Raw genomic sequence first — 21,712 nt, 5'->3', positions numbered from 1 at the left:
ACGACAGGTAAGTTTATTAACTGTACAGCATGATGACTGTTTCCTGCTCATTAAGTGGAAGTGCATCATCATAAAACTCTTCGTTCTTGTCGTCTTCATGTTGACTAGGCTGAGAAGGAGGATGAAACGGAGGAGTTGGTCTTGTCTCAAAGTTGCAGAGGCAGAACACATGGAGGAGGCAGAAGGGGAGACAGGAGAAGCAGGCACACTGGGTGGAAGTTTATGAAACTATATTATAATTTTTGCCTGACTTGTTTGCTTTTTCTTGTCACTAAAAATGTCTCTGTATGGTACCAATCCTTATTCCACCATCTGCTTTAGTTTCAGTGCCCATATCATAGAAGAGTCTATGTCATAAAAGAAATCAAAAGCAGTTTTTAGATAATTAGAGTCCGTCTGCCAGATTGTCTAATGACCATTTGTTTTCTGGCACTGCTTCTTCTATGACTTCTTCTTCATCATCTGGCACTGGTATGAGAGCACTCATCTCCATTAAGTCATTGGTTAATTCCTCTGGTGTGCTGTCAGTTAGCTCTTGAGTTTCTCCAAGATCCATATCTTGAACCTCTTCACCACCCACTTTTTTGTCATATTCACAACCTCTTTCATGATTTCCTTGACTGGCTCTGTCTGTAAATTCTGTGAAGTCGTACACAACATCTGGGCATAGTTTTTTGTCTTTTTTGTTTGTTTGTTTGTTTTCCTACAGGAATTTGTTTCAGACTTGATAGCTTTCACAGATTTTTCCCTAACAATGAGGACATCTTCAATGATGTAATCCTTCCAGATTTTCATGATGTTTTACCAGAGTTCTCTTCCAAAGCATTGACAATTCTTTCCATAGAGTATTGTGTGTAATGATCCTTAAATGTCCGTATTACCCCCGGATGTATAGACAAAATTAGAGTGACTGTGTTTGAGGGCGAGTAGGGACAAAATTAGAGTGACTGTGTTTGAGGGTGAGTAGGGACAAAATTAGAGTGACTGTGTTTGAGGGCGAGTAGGCCATTTTTAATACCTTTGATGTTGAACTCATGGAGTTCTGGGTGGCCAGGAGAATTGTCCCATATCAAAAGAACTTCAAAAGGCAACTCTTTTATGGGCTAGGTATTTCTGACTTTAGCAACAACATATCAATAGAACCAATGTAGAGAAAGTGTTCTCATTGTCCAGGCCTTCTTGTTCTGCAACCAAAAGTCTGGCAGCTGATATTTATCTTTTCCTTTCAAGGCTCAGGGGTTAGCAGCTTTGCAGATAAGGGAAGTGATCATAAACTGAATTGCATTTGCATAAAACAGTAGAGTTGTCCCTTCTTGCCTTAAATCTTGGTGCTCAAGATTCTCTTCCTTACTAATAAATTTACTTTATGGCTTTCCCCCCCCCCCCCCCCAGAATATGGCACTTTGGTCTGCATCAAAAATCTGTTCAGTCAAATATCTTCTCCCCAATGGTTTTATTTTTTCTTTCTTTTTTTTTTTCTTTCTCTTTGTTTATTTTTTTTAGAGAGAGCGAGAGCACTGTGAACAGGGTAGAGGGGCAGGGGAGAAAGAGAGAGAATCTCAAGCTGAGAGAATCTTATGCTGAGCATGGAGCCCGACATAGATTTCAATCCCACAACCCTGGATCCATGACCTGAGCTGAAATCAAGAGTCAGACACTCAACCGAATGAGCTACCTGGGTGGACCCTCAATGATTTTCTTAATGGCATCTGGGAACATATCTGCTGCCTCTTGGTCAGCAGTAGATGCTTCTCTTGTTATCTTGACATTTTTCAAGCCAAGTCTCTTTCAAAAGTTATTAAACCATCATTTCCCAGCATAAAATCTTGCAGTTTTATATTCTTCACCTTCCTTTTGCTTTAAATTGTCATATAATGACTATAAATATAATCATAGTCATATAGGCATATACTGACTATTTTGCAAAATATGCAAGGTTTTTGTGCCTGCTGGCATGGCTGCAAGGACACCTTCATGAATTTTCTTTTCGTTGTTTTTTTTTTTTTTTTTTTTTTTTTTTTTTTTTTTTTTTTTTTTTTTTTTTTTTTTTACAGTGGTCCTTACCCTAGATTCATTTATCTTAAAATGATGGGCAACCACAGTTGCAGACCTCCATCTATGGTGCATACCAAGCAATTCAACTTTTTCTCGTAATGTCATGATTTTTCTCTGCTTCATGCGAGCACTTTTAGCATCACTAGTGGACTTTCATATGAGTCCCATGGTGTTATTCAAGGTTTATTGTATTCCATTAAACACGATGAAAAACTACACAAGAAGCACAGGAGATTATTCTTTAATATAATATACAATTTCCTAGAAAGATGCACTGCTCAAATGGAGGTAATTAGCATCATATGCCATTTTAAGTAGCCACTTGGAACACTTGAGCTCACTGTAGCAACAGTTCATCGCTACAAATTATGACAGTACTATAGAATGTTAATTCTACAGTCATTTTCATGCAGTTACAATTGAATACCTCATCTTTATGTTTATTTCTAATTTTCTGGACTGCAAATGGCACCATGTACATTCGGTGTGTATAAGATTTGATAAATTTTAACTTTCCAAAACAGATTTGTGTATATTTTATGATAGTAAATGATAAAATAGACTAGTATCTGCACATATGTTATGCATTCGTGACATACCTTATTTTTTTCTTTCTTTCTTTTTTTTTTTTTTTTTGATATTTTTGGGCAACACAGTTCCTCTGAGAGTTTTTTCAAATCATTGCATATCTCCAAAACAACTTTCCAAAATACTTATTGGAAAAAAAATCTGTGTATAAATGGACCTGTGCAGCTCAAGGGCCAACTTTACTGTTATTAAAATATCAATAATTAAAGAAAGAACAATTAATAAATATAAGGATTACTTCAAGCCTGAAAACTTCAGTTTTGTATTTTTCCCAAGGCAGTGTGTAATATATATGTTTGTTTTGTTTGTTCAGTTCATAGTATAAGCACTTACACTTACTAAGTTCTCATTACCTACTTCACTGCTGAACTAGGCATTTAAGGAAAGAAAGATGAGTAAAATACCATCCATACCCAAAGGAAATTATGGTTTCATGAGGAAATGAAGAGGCAAAAATAATTTAAATCTACTATGGTAATTTAGGTGAGAAAAACTTGTATTGAAGAAATATATTTAATAAACTCTTTTAAAAAAAATCGGAAAATTCCTGCCTGAGGAAGTAACACAAGAGCTGAGTCTAAGTACATTATATGTTCTAACAAAACTAGAAATGAAAGGAAATACCTTCCAGGGAGAAGGGACAAATTAACCAAGACACAGAAATATGAAATGTATGGTCATACACTTTGTGTGTGTGTGTGTGTGTGTGTGTGTGTGTGTGTGTGTAAGAGAGAGTCAGTACAAATAATGAGGGAAATGTGAGGAAAAGCACCTTGAATAGAAGACCATGATGACTTTGTTAAGTGATGATTTTTAAAAGGGCTAATATAATTAACTTTGTGTTCTAGACTCATTGATTTGAGTGTATTATAAAGTTTTAAGGAGTATGATCCAATGGACAAATCACATGGGACTCTGTTGCAGTTATTCAGGTGATAAATAATAAAGATCCAAGCTAAACCAATATAAATACAAATGAAATGAAAGGGGACAGCTTCTTTATCATATGCAAATGAGGAAAGGGGTAAGACTAGATACTTTATTAGATGTGGCTAATAACAGTGAAGTGTAGCCTAAGTGACTCCTCAAGTCCCTATTTTGCGTGTTATATAGATGGAGGTGCCAGTAAGTGAGATGGGAAATGCAGGGAGAATACTAGAACATATGATTGAGAGGAAAGCAGTGGATGATGATTTTAGTTTGGGTTACATGGGATACATCCAGTTGGTTATTCACTAAATAGCATATATAAAAATATTTTTCCAAAGATTACAGTAGAGATCAGGTCAAGAAGTAAGGATCTGGCATAAAAAGTAGCATAAGCTTATTAGTTAAAATCTTGAGTATCAGATGGAACTAAGTTGAAGAAAAAAAAAGAAAGAAAGGAAAAAGAAAAGCCACTGTTTAAGACATCCTAGTAAGACCACACCACAGTAGAGAATGGAAAATGTGACTTAAAAACATAAAAAGAATCAGAAGAAAGACTGTAAAAAAAGTTAAGGAACAAGTGTTCAGCCATTGAATTTGACAAGAAGGAAGTCATTGATTAAAACTCCTTTGTCAAGAGAGTTGGAATGGTGAACAGAAAGGATGATTGCTGGATCTCTCTCAAAAGAATTTCTCTAAAAAGGGAGAGAGAATGAGAGAAAGGGAGAGAGAATGAGAGAAAGGGAGAGAGAACCATACTTAGAATTAAAGAGTAGTAACAACTTTTTCAAAATGGGAGGAGCTTGAACAATGGAGCTAATAGAGAAAAGAGTAGATCAGCAATGGTTCATGTTCCCAGAGATGCAGTGGAATTACGAATTTAGAAGCAGAAATTGGCCTCCATGGGGAAAGACCTCGAGTTCTGAGAATAGACAATTTATTTACATTTAAATAATGTAAATAAATTAGCCTGTGGAATGGGGGTAAAGCTGAGTTGTTAGTAATTGTACATCTCATTTTCTTAAAGAAAAACAAGAAACTATAAAAGTTGAATAGGCTTGATTAGAGAGCTAAAAGAAAGCAATGAAAAGTGCGACAAAGGAGCTAACAAAAAATAAGGTAAGGAAACAGAGGCTATGAAGATGTTAGTTTTTCTATTATATTTTTTTAGTTATGACCTTTGATTCTAATGTTAAATTCAGCATACAAATCAGCATACTCCATCCATCCAAAGGATAATTCTATGACATATAATGTACGTATACATAGTCACTTTAAACACATGCAAACACACACACACACACACACACACACACACACACACACAAGGAGCCATAATAGTGTTAGAAAACAGAAAAGGGCACCCTAAGCAATTAGGAAATAATGAGAAAATTCTGGAAGATGTAAAATAAATGGAATTGAATAGCAGGAGAAATGGAAGAAGGAATACTGCAGCTCAACATCTAAACTAAGGGCAACCGAGCCCCTAAGAAGCTTTAAAGCTGAGAGTCAATACATTCACAATCTTTGAGTGGACTTTAGGTTAATCTTCAAAGTTTAGAAAGGGAACTTCATTCTGAAGAGCTACACCAAATAGACCTAGTGGGTTTTGCCCTTAGCCTACAAGCTGAGACCGCTCTGGAAGTAAAATGAACCATCTACCAAGGAAATTATCCAAATATAGGGGCTGCAGAGTAAGGGATCTTCAAAGCAGATCTTGGAGTCTCCACTACCACACAAAGGGCTGTCTAAAAGCAAAGACGACTTTATCAGACAGTGGAGTACATTGAAACTCTCAAATGCCAAGTGCAGATCTCTTCCTGTTTTGGTAAGGGTGGAGAACCTGGCCTTTTTGCTTGCTACAAACTCACACAACATGCTGAATCCTGACTAGCAGAAATATTGCTGCAGAGCCCTCAGTTGCGCTCTATTAAAACCAGCTCTATTGGAGAAATTGACATAAATGAAGGCAGAGGAAAACCATACGATCTACTAGGTAATTAACCTAGACCTTCATTTTAAAATATGAACAACTGCCACAGATCATCAGGTAAAGAAAAGAAAAATCTTATTGAAAAGGATCAAGGGGCGCCTGGGTGGCTCAGTCGGTTGAGCGGCTGACTTCGGCTCAGGTCACGATCTCGCGGTCCGTGAGTTTGAGCCCCGCGTCGGGCTCTGTGCTGACAGCTCAGAGCCTGGAGCCTGTTTCGGATTCTGTGTCTCCCTCTCTCTGACCCTCCCCCGTTCATGCTCTGTCTCTCTCTGTCTCAAAAATAAATAAACATTAAAAAAAAAAAAAAGAAAAGGATCAAAATAAAGAAATTGACCTGGAAAAAAAAAAATAATTCAAGGAAAAGAAATTCGTTTCATTTTTTATTAGTGTAATATCAGACTGGTAATTAAAATAATATTTAACATTAATCGAGGGTTAACTATAAGCTGGCCACAGTGTTAAGTAAAGTGTTATATATATTCATATTTATAAATATATTTTGTATTTATATATGTATATATTATTTGATAAATCAGGCTCTTAATCTATATTCATATTATATCCCTTAGACAAAATCAGGCTACTATGAGAAAAAAAATGCATCAAGTAACCAGAAATATTATTACAAATGAAAAGTATGATTGACATTAAAATAAGAATAAATAATAATTAATGATGTAATAAAATGAATCAAGTTGATAATATACAAGATAAAATCTAGTGATCCTCCCAGACATAAATCAGAGAGACAAAGACATATAAGATAACCGAGAAAACTTGAAAGACATGAAGAATGAATCAAGAAATTTAAAAAGTCTAGAGACAATGTAAGGGAGGGAATACTCAAAGAAATACTCCTGAATATTGATTGAAAGGTCCACTCAGTTATTAGTAAAATGAATGAAAATAACCCATACTAAATAATTAGAAAACTATCTTTGCCAGCCCACACCTCTGACCAATTCTCCCGCACTATTTCTTCACGTGTTCCCTCCCAAATATACATATGAAATTATCACTTCAAATGTGAATAGTCAAACATTTTTTCAAAGGTATTTAGTTTAGGGGCACCTGGGTGTGTCACTTGGTTAATGGTCGGACTCTTGATTTTGGCTCAGGTCTTACCTCACATATCATGTGAGTTGGAGCCCCACGTCAGGCTCTGCACTGGCTTTGTGGAGACTGCTTGGGATTCTCTCTCCCTTCCTCTGCCTCTCCCCACTCATGCTGTCTCTCAAAATAAATAAAATAAAAACTTTTTAAAAAAGCATTTAATTTATTCATTAAAATTATTTTGAGAGCTTTTTTTTTTTTTTTCAACGTTTTTAATTTATTTTTGGGACAGAGAGAGACAGAGCATGAACGGGGGAGGGGCAGAGAGAGAGGGAGACACAGAATCGGAAACAGGCTCCAGGCTCCGAGCCATCAGCCCAGAGCCCGACGCGGGGCTCGAACTCACGGACCGCGAGATCGTGACCTGGCTGAAGTCGGATGCTTAACCGACTGCGCCACCCAGGCGCCCCTATTCATTAAAATTAAAAGCTAAAGCAAGGAAAACATTTAAAAAGCCAAAATAGCATAGCAATAATTTCCTTACCAGTATACAACTTATCCAAAAAATAACAAGTTTATTTTCGAAATCAGGAAACAACCAGTAATGAAAGAACGCTATAAGTGAACATTTCATTGTGTTATATTTTATTTGGAAAGATAAAATCTGAAGAGATAAACATTCAATGATGAATAATATATTCTTAATTTAAAAGCTTACATAAGAATTATTTTATAGATACAAAATTTCCCTTTAAGTTCAAAGTGAATCCTTTGATGCAGAGTGTTTAAGTACAGTTGAAACTAAAATAATATTTGGTTTGAGATGGACTAGGTGTATGTAAAGAAGGTGAATTTCTTATAAAAGAAAATATGGACACTATCAATTAAAAAATGTTACTCAGATCAATTTAAATATATCAGAAACAGTTTTATTACAAGAAAATTTTAGATGTGAGCAACATAGAATGAGATTAGATTTAGTTTTATTTAATTATAGATTTGGCATCCACTTAAAATTTGAATGAAATCAATGAATAGAAAAGAAAAATACTCTTAGCTTATAATGAACATTGCTTTTAAATAGCATTGTTAGGGCTGCAATATTTAATGAAGTTTATTTGGATAGTGGAATGTGAAATGGCCAATGATATTCCAAGCACATTTTCTGGAATGTCTTTTTTCATGCCTAGATGGCCATGCCATGTGTTATGTCAATGCTACATATTTCCCATTACATCTCATTAGGAGGCATATAATATCAGGTTGTTCCACTTTCAGTGAGGTTAGGACTGATCAGAGGAGTTGTGAAAATATGAGACCCCAGTGCAAGCCATACCAATTAAATCTGCATTTCCAGGCTGTGTGGGAGTTAGACATCAGTAGTTTTTAAAATTCCCCAGGTGATGACAATATGTGATAAAGTTTGGGAATTTATGAAGTAAAGTGATACTAACCTAATCTGTTCTTTACATAATTCCCCATTAACCTTTTCATTAATGGTTTTAGAACAATGATCATTGAGCCATTATTTCCTTAGGGTATGTAAATGGTGACTTTCAAATTCTTTCATTATTTCTGAATTCATTATCTGGACTTCTATGAAGAAATATTCCTCATCAACTAGTTGGTTACTATAAAATACAGAATAAATTTGTCATATTTACCTTTTTTAAAAGTTTTTTTTTTAATTCCAGTTAGTTAACGTCCAGTGTAATATTAGTTTCAGGTGTACAATATAGTGATTCAACCCTTCCATATGACACCCTGTGCTCATCTCAGCAAGTACGCTCCATAATTCCCATCACCCATTTTCTTTACTGTTTATTTATTTTTGAGAGAGAGAGAGAGAGCACAAGCAGAGGAGGGGCAGAGAGAGAGGGGGAGAGAGGATCTGAAGCAGGCTCCGTGCTCACATCAGAGAGCCTGATGTAGGACTTAAACTCGTGAAGTACAAGATCATGACCTGAGCCAAAGATGTATGTTTAACTGACTGAGCCACCCAAGTGCCCCGTCAACATCTAGTTTAACCATTCTGCCACCCACCTCACCTCTGGTAACCATCAGTCTGTTCTTTATAGTTATGAGTCCGTTTCTTGGTTTGCCTCCCTCTCTCTTTTCTTCCCCCTTTGTTCTTTTATTTTGTTTCTTAAATTCTACCTATGAGTGAAATCATATGGTATTTGTCTTTTCTCTGATTGACATATTTCACTTAGCATAATACTCTAACTCCAGCCATGTCTTTGCAAATGGAAAGATTTCATTCTCTTTTTATGACTGATACTCCATTGTATAAAAACACCACATCTTCTTTATCCATTCATCAACCAATGGACATTTGGGCTGCTTCATAATTTGGTTTATGTAGACAATTGCTGCTATAAACATTGGGGTGCATGTATCCCTTTGAATTCATACTTTTGTATTTTTTAAGATTTTATTTTTTAAATGTTTATTTATTTTTGGCAGAGAGAGAGCAAGAGCTAGCAGGAGAGGGGCAGAGAGAGAGAGAGAATCCCAAATAGGCTCTGCTCTGCCAGCACAGAACCCAAATGGGGGCTCCAACTCACAAACCATGAGATCATGACCTGAGCCTAAATCAAGAGTCATATAGTCACCTGCTGAGCCATCAGGTGCCCCTAAGATTTTATTTTTAAGTAATCTCTACACCCAGCCTGGGGCTTGGACTTTACGACCCTGGGATCAGGAGTTGCATGCTTGCTTTGGGGTACCTGGGTTGCTCAGCCACTTAAGCATCTGACTTCATCTCAGGTCATGATCTCATGGCTCATGAGTTCGAGTCCCACATTGGTCTCTCTGCTGTCAGTTTGGAGCCCACTTCAGATCCTCTCTCCCCTGTCTCTCTGTCTTTCCCCTACTCACGCACACATTCTCTCTCTCTCTCTCTCTCTCTCTCTCAAAAATAAATAAACATTAAAAAAAAGTTGGCGTGCTTCACTGGCTGTGTCACCCAGACACCCCATATTTTTATTTTCTTTGGGTAAATACCTAGTAGTGCAATAATCGGATCATAGGGCTGTTCTATTTTTAACTTTGTAAGGAACCTCCATACTGTTTTCCAGAGTGGCTGCACCAGGTTGCAGTCCCATCAACAATGCAAGAGGGTTCCTCTTTCTCCACATCTTTGTCAGCACCTGTTGTTTCTAGTATTGTTGATTTTAGCCATTCTAACAGGTGTGAGGGGATATCTCATTATAGTTTTGATTTGTATTTTGTTGATGATCAGTGATGTTGAGCATCTTTTCATGTGTCTTTAACCATCTGTATTTCTTCTTTGGAAAAATGTCTATTCATGTCTTCTGCCCATTTTTTTATTTGATCATTCATTTTTAGGGTGTTGAATTGTATCAGTTGTTTATATATTTTGGATACTAACACTTTATCAGAAATGTCATTTGCAAGTATATTCTCCCTTTCTGTAGGTTACATTTTAGTTTTGCTGATTGATTCCTTTGTTGTGCAGAAGTTTTGATTTTGATGAAGTCCCAGTAATTTATTTTTTATTTTGTTTTCTTTGCTTCAGGAGACCTATCTAGAAAGAAGTTACTAGGGCTGATATCAAAGAGGTTACTGCCTATGTTCTTCTTAGGATTTGTATGGTTTCAAGTCTCATATAAGTCCTACATCCATTTTGAATTTATTTTTGTGTATTGTGTAAGAAAGTGGACTTTAGCGTAACTTGTGGTTTCAATCACTGTACTTGCTATTTTCTTTGATGTTATAGCTGTCCTATATTTGACAGTGGGACCACTTTCAAGTGGTTTCCTAGTTTCAGTTAGTTAAGTTTTTGTTGTTGCTTTAATTTTAATTAGTCTCCAGTGATATTTGAAAATTTCCTTTGTTTCTGACACAAGATGTTCCAGAACCATTTTGTACTATTCTTGCCTAGACTTGAATTAACCATGTCCTCAAGGAATTTTGGTTTGTTTGTTTGTTTGTTTGTTTGTTTTTGTTTTTGTTTTTTAAGTGGGAAGTCATATTGAAAAATCCAAGTCTGGACTAGAGGTTTTGATTGCTACTGAATTGTCTTTGTTTGTAGACTAGGTTGTTATTTTTCTTTTTTTTTTTAATTTTTTTTAACGTTTATTTTTGAGACAGAGAGAGACAGAGCATGAACGGGGGAGGGTCAGAGAGAGGGAGACACAGAATCCGAAACAGGCTCCAGGCTCTGAGCTGTCAGCACAGAGCCCGACTCGGGGCTCGAATTCACAGACCGTGAAATCATGACCTGAGCCGAAGTCAGCCGCTTAACCGACTGAGCCACCCAGGCGCCCCAAGGTTGTTATTTTTCTAAGCCTTCTAAATGAATAGAGCTTGAGAATACATATTTATTTTAGAAATATGAAAATAAATTACTAAATAATTGATATTTCTAAATTTCTTTTAAAGTTTTGGATATTTTTCTTTTTTAAAAACTTTTTTTTAACTTTTTTTTTAATATAATTTATTGTCAAGTTGGTTTCCATACAACACCCAATCCTCATCCCAACAGGTGCCGTCCTCAGTGCTCATCAATCACCCACTTTCCCCTCTCCCTCACCCCCATCAATCCTCAGTTTGTTCTCTGTATTTAAGAGTGCCTTATGATTTGCCTCCCTCTCTGTAATTTTTCCCCTTCCCCTCCCCATGATCTTCTGTTAAGTTTCTTAAGATCCACCTATGAGTGAAAACATATGGTATCTGTCTTTCTTTGCCTGACTTATTTCACTTAGCATAATACCCTCCAGTTCCATCCATGTTGCTGCAAATGGCCAGATTTCATTCTTTCTCATTGCCAAGTAGTATTCCATTATATATATAAGCCACATCTTCTTTATCCATTCATCAGTTGATGGACATTTATGCTCTTTCCATAATTTGACTATTGTTGAAAGTGCTGCTATAAATATTGGGGTACATGTGCCTCTATACATTGGCACTCCTGTATCCCTTGGGTAGATTCCTAGTGGTGCTATTGCTAGGTTATAGGGTAGTTCAATTTTTAATTTTTTGAGGAACGTCCACACCGTTTTCCAGAGCAGCTGCACCAGTTTGCATTCCCACCAATAGTGCGAGAGGGTTCCCATTCCTCCACATCCTCGTCAGCATCTATAGTCTCCTGATTTGTTCATTTTAGCCACTCTGACTGGCGTCAGGTGGTATCTCAGTGTGATTTTGATTTGTATTTTCCTAATGAGGAGTGACATTGAGCATCTTTTCATGTGTCTGTTGGCCATCTGGATGTCTTCTTTGGAAAAGTGTTTATTCATGTCTTCTGCCCATTTCTTCACTGGATTATTTGTTTTTCGGGTGTGGTGTTTGGTGAGTTCTTTATAGATTTTAGATACTAGCCCTTTTGGATATTTTCTTAATTCAGTTGATTTTATATCTCTTTCCTTTATTCTGAAATCTCAATTTATAACATTAATACAGTTTCTTAATTGTTTTATCTATAATATGTTATAAAATAATATATTAATGACTATAATTTAAGATTATGTAACCTTGTTTTCTGTGTATATTTTTTGTTTAAATATACCTCATTTAATAAATATTGTTTATTCATTAACGTTGAACTCATGACCAGCAGCACTGTCACTTATTCCTAATGCAGCTTATCTAACAGACACATATTCTCCATAAGGCACATCACAACCTGCTTGCACTTAGGAACACTCTACATAACACTTTAGCACCACACTTGGGCTCTGTTGCAAACAGCAGAATCACCAACAAAAAAGTGCAGAGATGTGAAAAATGCAGCACTAAAGAGACTGTGAGGAGGACACTTTTTTACAGTAATAGAGCTGAAACAAGGCAGAACATCACTTTCCTTGACCTTCATGGGGAGCTTGTATATTAGGCATCTCAAATTTTTTGCCACTCTGTGCATATCTGTGAATGACTGTGGAATATCTGTGTATTGGTTTTAGGGTTACAAATAAATTTTAGTGAGTACATGGATTCTCAAATATGGAATCTGTGAATAGTGAAGATTGGCTGTATGTGAAAGATTCATAGGTAACATACATAAAGGGACGAGATATGTTGGAAGAGTGGCAAAGGGTGATAATAGATTGAATTCTAGCTTAGGAGTATTAACCTAGAGGAATTTTGACATGAGGAAGGAGCATTCAAGAATTTAAGCTGAAGAGTTAAAAAGACTGCATTTTGGTTTTATAATGATCACTCTGTTTATGTCGGTGCGAGGGGAGAAAAGTGGTGAGAAAGAAGTTGGAGACTGATCAGAAGCTATAGTACTAATCCAGAGGAAGTGGCCTTGGGGTGATGTGAAGGGGATGGATATGGTGACTGTTTCAGGGTGAAGGATCAATGAGAAAGAGGAATAAAATTTGGCTTTCTGGATGATGGAGGTGTTATCTACCGAGACAAGAATTAAAGGAGAAAGAGCGAGTTTCAATAGGTAAAAAATAGGGAGTTAATTTTAGCCAGTATAGAGGAGGAACGGTTTTTTTTTTCTCTATTCTTGTAGGGCCTAAGGATTAGACATAAAACAGATTAACAGAATAAACCCATAAAAGTTTTAATTGTTATTATTATTGTTATCGTTATTGTTATTTTATGTATACTTTGGAAATTCATCACAAATACAAAGACTCAAAGAAGCAGTTAGAGTTGAATGCTTATATTGAGTGGAACAAGGAGTAGTAAATTGTGAAAATATAGCAAGGTGAAGGGGCTTGGACTAGGGTTGACTGAGTGGAGAAGTGACTAAACAGATAAAGTTTAGTTTAACAAAGTTGGTTTGTATAGATTTATCTTGGTCTCAGCTTCCCATCCTTGCTGAAAAGAATGTTTCTTACATTTTGGTATAGGGAGGACATATTTCACATGGGAATTTCATCTGCTTTTAAGAAAAAGAAGAAAGGTCAGAGTGTCCTTCTTACATCTGCTGTTTTTCAAATACCTGCTCACAATAGACAATACACCAGAGTAGCATATTTGGGCTGGTATGTTCTAAACTCCTTCACTAGATTGAGTTTTAGTTGCCCATATAGGATATCCCGATGTAGATTTTCAGAAAACATTTATGCAATTGAATCAACTCTTAGATAAAATTAAGTAGTGTCAAGGAAACTAAGGACTGAATTAAAAACAAAACAACAACAAAAAGCAAAATAAAACTAAGAGATTGAAGGAGGTAGATTCAGACTATGTGAAAGAAACAAAAAAAATAGCCAGAATAGCTTAAAAAAAAAAAAAGAGAGAGCATTTTGTGGAAGCTAAACAAGAGAGAAGAAGTGGACAATGATGTTAATTATGGGAAAGAAGGGAAACAAATTAAGCTCAGGAAGACATCCAAGAGATTTGGCAATTAAGAAGGAACTTGGTGACCCTAGCAAAGAGTATTTCACTGTAATAAAAACCAGATTGGTTTAGATTGAAAGGGAAACAGAAGGTAAGAAATTCTAGGTGACCTATTTATGATCAAGCACACACATTCAAGCTTGTCAACATTTAAATCTTAATTCTGCCATTTTAAAACTGTGTAAACTCTTGAAACTTATTCAGTATCTCTCTGCTTTTGTTATCTGTGTAATAGGTTTGATAATGGTCCTTAAATCATAAAGTATGGTTCAGAAGAAGAAATTGACTTAATGCAAGTGAGGTGCTTAGAATATTACCTTGCACTGAATAAGCACTCAATAAACTTTTTTAAAAAGGTCCATTCTGATCACATGCTTTTATAATAAACTTACTGATAAAAGAAACAAAACAATCAAAAACAGCATCTCTATAATTTTAAATCTATTTATTGGAGAAGCAGGAAGACATAAAAACTCTACAAATCTCTTTAAAAATTGAGGAAGTCTTTGTTTATCATTAATCAGGAACAGGCTGCAGAGAATTTAATTATGTTGTATGCTTCTACTTCACAAAACCAGTGTTTGTTTTCAACTTTAAAATCATGTTCCCTTCAAAGAGCCTTTATAATATTTCTTGTACATACTTAACTTGAGCATTTGTCATTTTAAAATGCATTCTGTATCATACCTTATGTTTTACATCTTAGGTTTACTTAGGCTTAAAACACTTAAACATTTATAATTTTTTTTAAAAAGTCGTAAGATGAAAAATTGTACCTTTATTTTATTTGGTTTCCAGTTTAATCAAAATGTTATGTTTCATTTATTTATCCTTTAACATCATGAAGTGTTGAAATTTTTTTTTTAATGTTGTGGTTTTCTTGGACATTGCATTACCCTGAAACTGCAATGTTTTAAGTGTGAAAGCATTAGAGTTTCAAGTTTGATTTGGCATGAACACTTTTCTTTGGCAAACCTTCAGCCTCAAAGACTTACATGCCTATTTGTGGTTTCTTGTGGTTTTGAGTCTCTTTGTGGGAAAAGAGATTGGCTTAATATGGTTAAAACTATCTTTGTGGGGTGCTGGCAGGTAGAAAGGGAAACAGACAAGAAAAGACTGACTACATGAAGGATTCTCAAAAGATGTCCCAGGAGGAAAAAAAAAAAATTATTCTCTTACTCATGTTAAACAACATACCCATATTGGGTACAGTTCATACTTGAGAAAACTGAGCTTGATATTTATTTTAGCTAGATTTGCCTTGGTGTATTACTCCCAGCTACTCAGTTTTCTATTTCTAGAACTTACTGTTAAAGTTGTCTTTTTTATGTGAAACAAGTCTTATCTCTTCTGAGCAAGGCACAGCTGTTCCACCAGATCTTTGAGCTCAGTTCCTCAAAGTACATAATTATCAACTCTATTGTGTCCATGTACTTCCTCCTATATAAGTGGATTTATATCACTTTGGTGGGTTCAGGATTCCTTTTATTCTTTTATCATAATATTTCCATCAAAAATACTGGATAGTTTATATGTGCTGTACATTATTTATATGTGCTGGTGACTGGGAGATGAAGGAAATCTTTTTAAAGCCCAGTATGAGACATTCAGTCTAGAGAACAGTCAGGTCAACAATACAGGGAGACCTCAGAGATATTGCAGGTTTGCTTGCAAGCACCATAAAAAAGCAAATATCTCGGGGCGCCTAGGTGGCTCAGTCGGTTAAGCAGCCGACTTCGGCTCAGGTCATGATCTCACGGTCCGTGAGTTCAAGCCCTGCGTCGGGCTCTGTGCTGACAGCTCAGAGCCTGGAGCCTGTTTCGGATTCTGTGTCTCCCTCTCTCTGACCCTCCCCCATTCGTGCTCTGTCTCTCTCTGTCTCAAAAATAAACAAACATTAAAAAAAATTTAAAAAAAGCAAATATCTCAATAAAGCAAGTCAAGTTAATTTCTTGGTTCCCGGTGCATGTAAAGATTATGTTTACACTATAGTATAGTCTTATTAAGTGTGCAATAGCATTATAGAAAAAAAAAGCAATGTGCATACCTTAATTTAAAAATATTTTGTTGTAAAAAATGCTAACCATCATCTCAGCTTTCAATAAGTCATAACTATTGATCACAGCTCACCGTAACAAATATAACAATAATGAAAATTTTGAAATATTGAAATACAACACATATAAAAATAATGAAAAAGTTTAAAATATTGCGAGTTTGAAACACTAGCCAAAACGTGACAGAAACACAAAGTGACCAAACACTGTTGGAAAAATGGTACTGATAGACTTGTTCAACACAGTGTTGCCACAATCCTTCAATTTTTAAAATATGCAGTGTGTGAAGTGCAATAAGATGAAACACAATTAAACAAAGCATGCCACAACTGATGAATGGATAAAGAAATTGTGGTTTATATACACTATGGCAATGAGAAAGAATGAAATATGGCCCTTTGTAGCAACGTGGATGGAAGTGGAGAGTGTTATGCTAAGTGAAATAAGCCATACAGAGAAAGACAGATACCAAATGTTTTCACTCTTAGGTGGATCCTGAGAAACTTAACAGAAACCCATGGGGGAGGGGAAGGAAAAAAAAAAAAAGAGGTTAGAGTGGGAGAGAGCCAAAGCATAAGAGACTCTTAAAAACTGAGAACAAACAGGGGTGCCTGGGTGGCTCAGTTGGTTAAGAGACCGACTTCGGCTCAGGTCATGATCTCGCAGTTTGTGGGTTCAAGCCCCGCATCGGGCTCTGTGCTGACAGCTCAGAGCCTGGAGCCTACTTCAGATTCTGTGTTTCCCCCTCTCTCTATCCCTCCCTTGCTCACGCTCTGTGCCTCTCTGTCTCTCAATAATAAATAAACGTTAAAAAAAAATTAAAAAAAAACTGAGAACAAACTGAGGGTTGATGGGGGGGTGGGGGGGGAGGGGAGGGTGGGTGATGGGTATTGAGGAGGGCACCTTTTGGGATGAGCACTGGGTCTTGTAAGGAAACCAATTTGACAATAAATTTCATATATTGAAAAAAAACACACAAAAAAGCATGCCTGTAATTATTTAAAATCATTGCAATCACATTTCTTTACGAAGCAAGATGAGAACAATTCATAAGAAAACCTAAACTTGTCTGAAATCAGGCACTAAAGCTAAATTGTGGAAATGAAAGCCAAAGTAGGTGTGAAGACCGTATAAGTAATAATGATCTCAAGGTATTCACAGAGCTGTAAAAAAGCTAAGAAGACTGTAGTTAAAGCTTGGTTGGGAGGCAAGAGATTGGGATGGTACTGGAGGTAAATACGGAGATGACAGCAGGGAGTTATATCGTGCAAAATTTAATACCTGTTAAGATATTTATTGAGTAATTGTTAGGTAGTGTTCTAAATCTACTATTACTTAAAATCATTTAATTTTCACAATATTTTAATTTGCATAGATACATTTTTATCCCCACTGTATAGAAGAAGAAATTGGCACAGCGAATTAAGTAACTTGCCCAAAATGACATAGTAAGCAGAGCTAGAATTTGAAGTGACTCCAGAGGCTGCTTAGCCAAAGAGTTTTATGGTCTCACTAGGTGGACTGTGGGGTGATACTAAGCATTTAACAGCCTTTTAAGTTTACGTTATTCTAAATGCATCTTAAAAAGTGGCATGAGAATCCATGAAAAACTATCAAGGAGAGAAAGGAGCAAAATAAACATTTTGTATTAAATATACACTGATGATTCATTCAGGAGTGGAGTCAAGGAACTCAGTATATCAGTGGGTGCAATAATGGTGGCTTAGATTTGGATGATGGCATCAGAGATATAAAGTGGATAGACCTAAGAGCTACTAAGGATTTAGAATTCAAAATGGTTAGCTATTGGTTAGATTTGGCTGAGGGAGATGTACAAAAGTATTCCTAGGTTGCGGTCATAAACATAGTTGATTACTAGATTATGGAAAATACAGGGTCTTTACCCAAAAAAGCAAATATTCTAACATGTGCGTATAAACATGAGTATTGTTTTTATACTTCGGGGAGCTAATGACCTCATAAAGCACATACCGTGGACACTTAAGGATTCAAGGACCTCAGGTTAAGAAATTCTCTGTGTCATAGATTACACAGAGGTTAGATCTCCTACTAGTGGAACCAGCTTTAATCTCTAGAGAATAGAGTTAGATGACCAGAAATTAGTCCAGATAGTGAAAGTAATGTTGAAGGTAAGTGGAAGTGTGGATCCAGTCCAATAGCAGAAAACTCCTAGTGTGAGCAGAGTGAACCTAAGAACCAAAACCCAAAGAACAAATTCTGTATTTGAGCTAGCAAGCAGAACTTAGAAATTAAATGCCATGATTCCAGAAGTTGTGTAACTGCTGTGGCAGGTACTGATGAAAGCACATGGCCCGAATGCTCATAGATACTGTCTTAAATATTTTTGTAGGTAACATACAGCTTCATGCCATAAATTTATAATCATTTAATGAGTTTCTTCTAAAAAGTTCCTAGAAATCTATCACATTTCGATGTCTACGATGAGTATCCTATTTCACTAGAGGGTAAGTTCCATGTGGCAGAGATTGTTGACTGTTTTGTTCACTTCTGTATCAGCATTTAGAAGAGTGTCCAACCTCTGAGCACTATAGCAGCCCCTCAGTTATACTTGTTGCAAAAATGTATGAATTTCCTGCCTTCTTTGTCTTGAATATAAGCTAACAAAATAGCATCCTGCTCAGTCACATTTTAACTATATATCCCTGCAGAGCTCAGAGAACAAGACATGATTAGATGCTTTTGGAGTTTTTTGTTTGTTTGTTTGTTGTTTTTGTTTTCTTTTTTGTTTTGGGTTTTTTTGTTTGTTTGTTTTATCCTTCCAGCTGTAATGGAGTAGCTTATGAGAGACTAATTCTGTTGTTGAGAATAACTATAAAAGCGATCTAAAATTATTTTAAAAAGATGTTAGGAGGATTTAAAAAAGCAACTATGGCAGACAGGATTTGAATAGCTAAGCTGTTGAGACAGGAAAACGCATTAAGTTAACCTCCAAATTCTTCACTGATTTTCAACCCAAGGTATTTGCACATATGTAATGAATGAGGGTTGTATGTATGAAGGCTCAGAACATTTGGAAGCCTGAGGTCTGAGACTACAGAGAAAACAAAACTAGAGGGAAATCAGCATGGAATTCTGCACTATTTTTTTTTTTCTGGAGGTATTTCCTAACCCTTATATTGCATATAGTAAGTGGCCAGGAAGTCAGGCTTAATACAGGCTAAAACGGTAAGTAAAACTTTAGCAGTAACAGTGTTATGGAGACAAAAACTGGATCTAAGGGACTAATAAGAAAGAAGATACCTGGAACACTGTTATCTGAGACTTCTGAAGGACTTTACCCTAAGAGGAAGACAAACAGTATCACTCTTCACAATGCTGAAATATAGCATCAGGGCACTTGGATGGCTCAGTCTCTGTTAAGTGTCTGACTTTGGCTCAGGTTATGATCTCATGTTTCATGAATTTGACCCCCATGTCAGGCTCTGTGCTGACAGCTCAGAGCCTGGAGCCTACTCCGGGCTCTGTGTCTTCCTCTCTCTCTCTTCTCCTTCCCCGCTCATGCTCTTTCTCTGTCTCTCAAAAATAAACAAACATTAAATTTTTTTAATAAAATTCAAGTAATGTGATGTTAATCTAAACCTGTTCTGTTAAAATGCCAAACATATTCTTCTTTGAGACGAAATAGTAAAACTTAGGGAATAAATACTATATATATATATATATATATATATATATATATGTGTGTGTGTGTGTGTGTGTGTGTGTGTGTGTGTTACTAAATCAATAGTTACTAAATCAATAGTTACTAAATCAATACTTACTAAATTAATAGTTAGAGACATATGAGGAGGACCAATCAATAAAAAAACATTGGAAAAGTGATCCATATTTTCTAATTATCAGTCATGAAAATATTTTCAAGAAAATAGATTTTTTAAAACTAAAAAAAAATTTCTCCAGGGAACTTTAGACTGTTAAAAAGATTCAAATAGAAATTCTAGAAAAATACAATAACTTTAAATGGGAATTCAATAGAAAGGGCTAAAAGACAAATAGACACTCCAAAAAGACAATTAATAAACTGAAAGACTGATCAGTAGAGATTGTTCAAACTCAAGAAAAGTGAGAAAAATGAAACAAATGTAAGAGTTTAAGAGATATTTGGATCACAGTAAAAAGTTCTAACATACAGGTAACTGGAATCCTAGAAAAAGAAAAAAAAAAAGAATACAATGGCAAATCCAATATTTCAAGACACTGACCAAAAATATTTCAAAAGCTAAATCAGACTATCAAGTCACAGAGTAAAAAAGCTGTACAAACATCCAACAGGATAAAGGCCTAAATCATAACTAGCCATAGCTGAGTAAAACACTGAAACTCAAAAACTAAGAGAATAATCTAAAAAACACCCATTTATCTTTAATGGGCCAATAATGAGATTGATTTCTAGTTGTTTCATAAAAATAATAGAAGACCAGAGAAAACTGACATTTTAAAATGATGAAAAAAAATTGGGGCGCCTGGGTGGCTTAGTCAGTTGAGTGTCCAACTTCAGCTCAGGTCATGATCTCACAGTTCGTGAGTTTGAGCCCTGCGTCGGACTCTGTGCTGACACCTTGAAGCCTGGAGCCTGCTTCCGATTCTGTGTCTCCCTCTCTCTCTCTGCCGCTCCCCCGCTCATGTTCTGTCTGTCTCTCTCTCTCAGAAATAAATAAACATTAAAAAAATAAATAAAATGATGAAAAAAAATAACTGCCAATCTAAGACTGTATCCAAATGGAGTCCCACAGAATATGTAAGGAACTATATGGGTGCCTGGTGGGGGCAGGGGGGCTCTTGGCACCAACACTCAGATTTTTTTCCCATGTGAAGCAAGTAGCAACAGAGGCTGGACTTAGTGGGAGGAGGCTGCCTCAGCCTTCATAGTCTGCATAGATCCTCACTCCTCTATCTGCCCTAATGCACTGGCCCCAGAGGGACCACCTGGGCCAGTTTCTGGTCCTAGGTAATACAGTACAGAAAGTTCCCATCCAGTTGTTCACTGAGAAGAGACATTCTTACTCTGTCCTCCATTTTCATAAGTATGGCATCCCTTCAATCACCTCCTGGAGAAGATGCCTTTCTGCACCAGCTTAAAGAAGATATTGTCCTCACTGGCAAAGTTTCTCTAGGTGGTATCACTCTGGCTGGGGGAATTGAAGTGATTAATCCATACTGTCTCCATGGGCAAGGATGATAGGAATTGCAGATCCATCAAGCAGAATGATTTCTGAATACTATTTCTCATTTTGCCAGATTCAGACCTTGCTACAGTCAGCCTCCCTGTACAACTCAACCATTCACTTTACTTTCCCTACCTACATTAATCACCAGCATCACCAGTGCCATCACCATCGGTTTTAGCATGTGCCCTCTCCTCTTTCTAGCCCCACATCTCTGTTCATTGCCCATTCCAGTGCATCAATATCGTGACCCTCCAAGTGGACTGAATGCCATCTACCTCTGCCTTCAGCATTTCCTATTTTCCACGTGGGAAGCCCTTCAACCTCATCAAAGAAGACTGACTGAAGTCTTATTTTAGAAGTATCCAGTGTGGTATCTAGCAATGACATGGGATGGTTTGTTGCTTACAGAGATTAGGCATCCAAAGGCTTTGGACTTCCTGTCTTTAATGTAGAGTGTGGAAGCAAAGCTTTCAGTGGATGAAAACAACTGCTATTTGCTTTAC

The sequence above is a fragment of the Neofelis nebulosa genome, chromosome 4 (genome assembly GCF_028018385.1).
Source record: "Neofelis nebulosa isolate mNeoNeb1 chromosome 4, mNeoNeb1.pri, whole genome shotgun sequence".
Taxonomy (NCBI): Eukaryota; Metazoa; Chordata; class Mammalia; order Carnivora; family Felidae; genus Neofelis; species Neofelis nebulosa.
The sequence above is the reverse complement of the archived record's forward strand: the minus strand, read 5'-3'. Positions refer to the sequence as shown.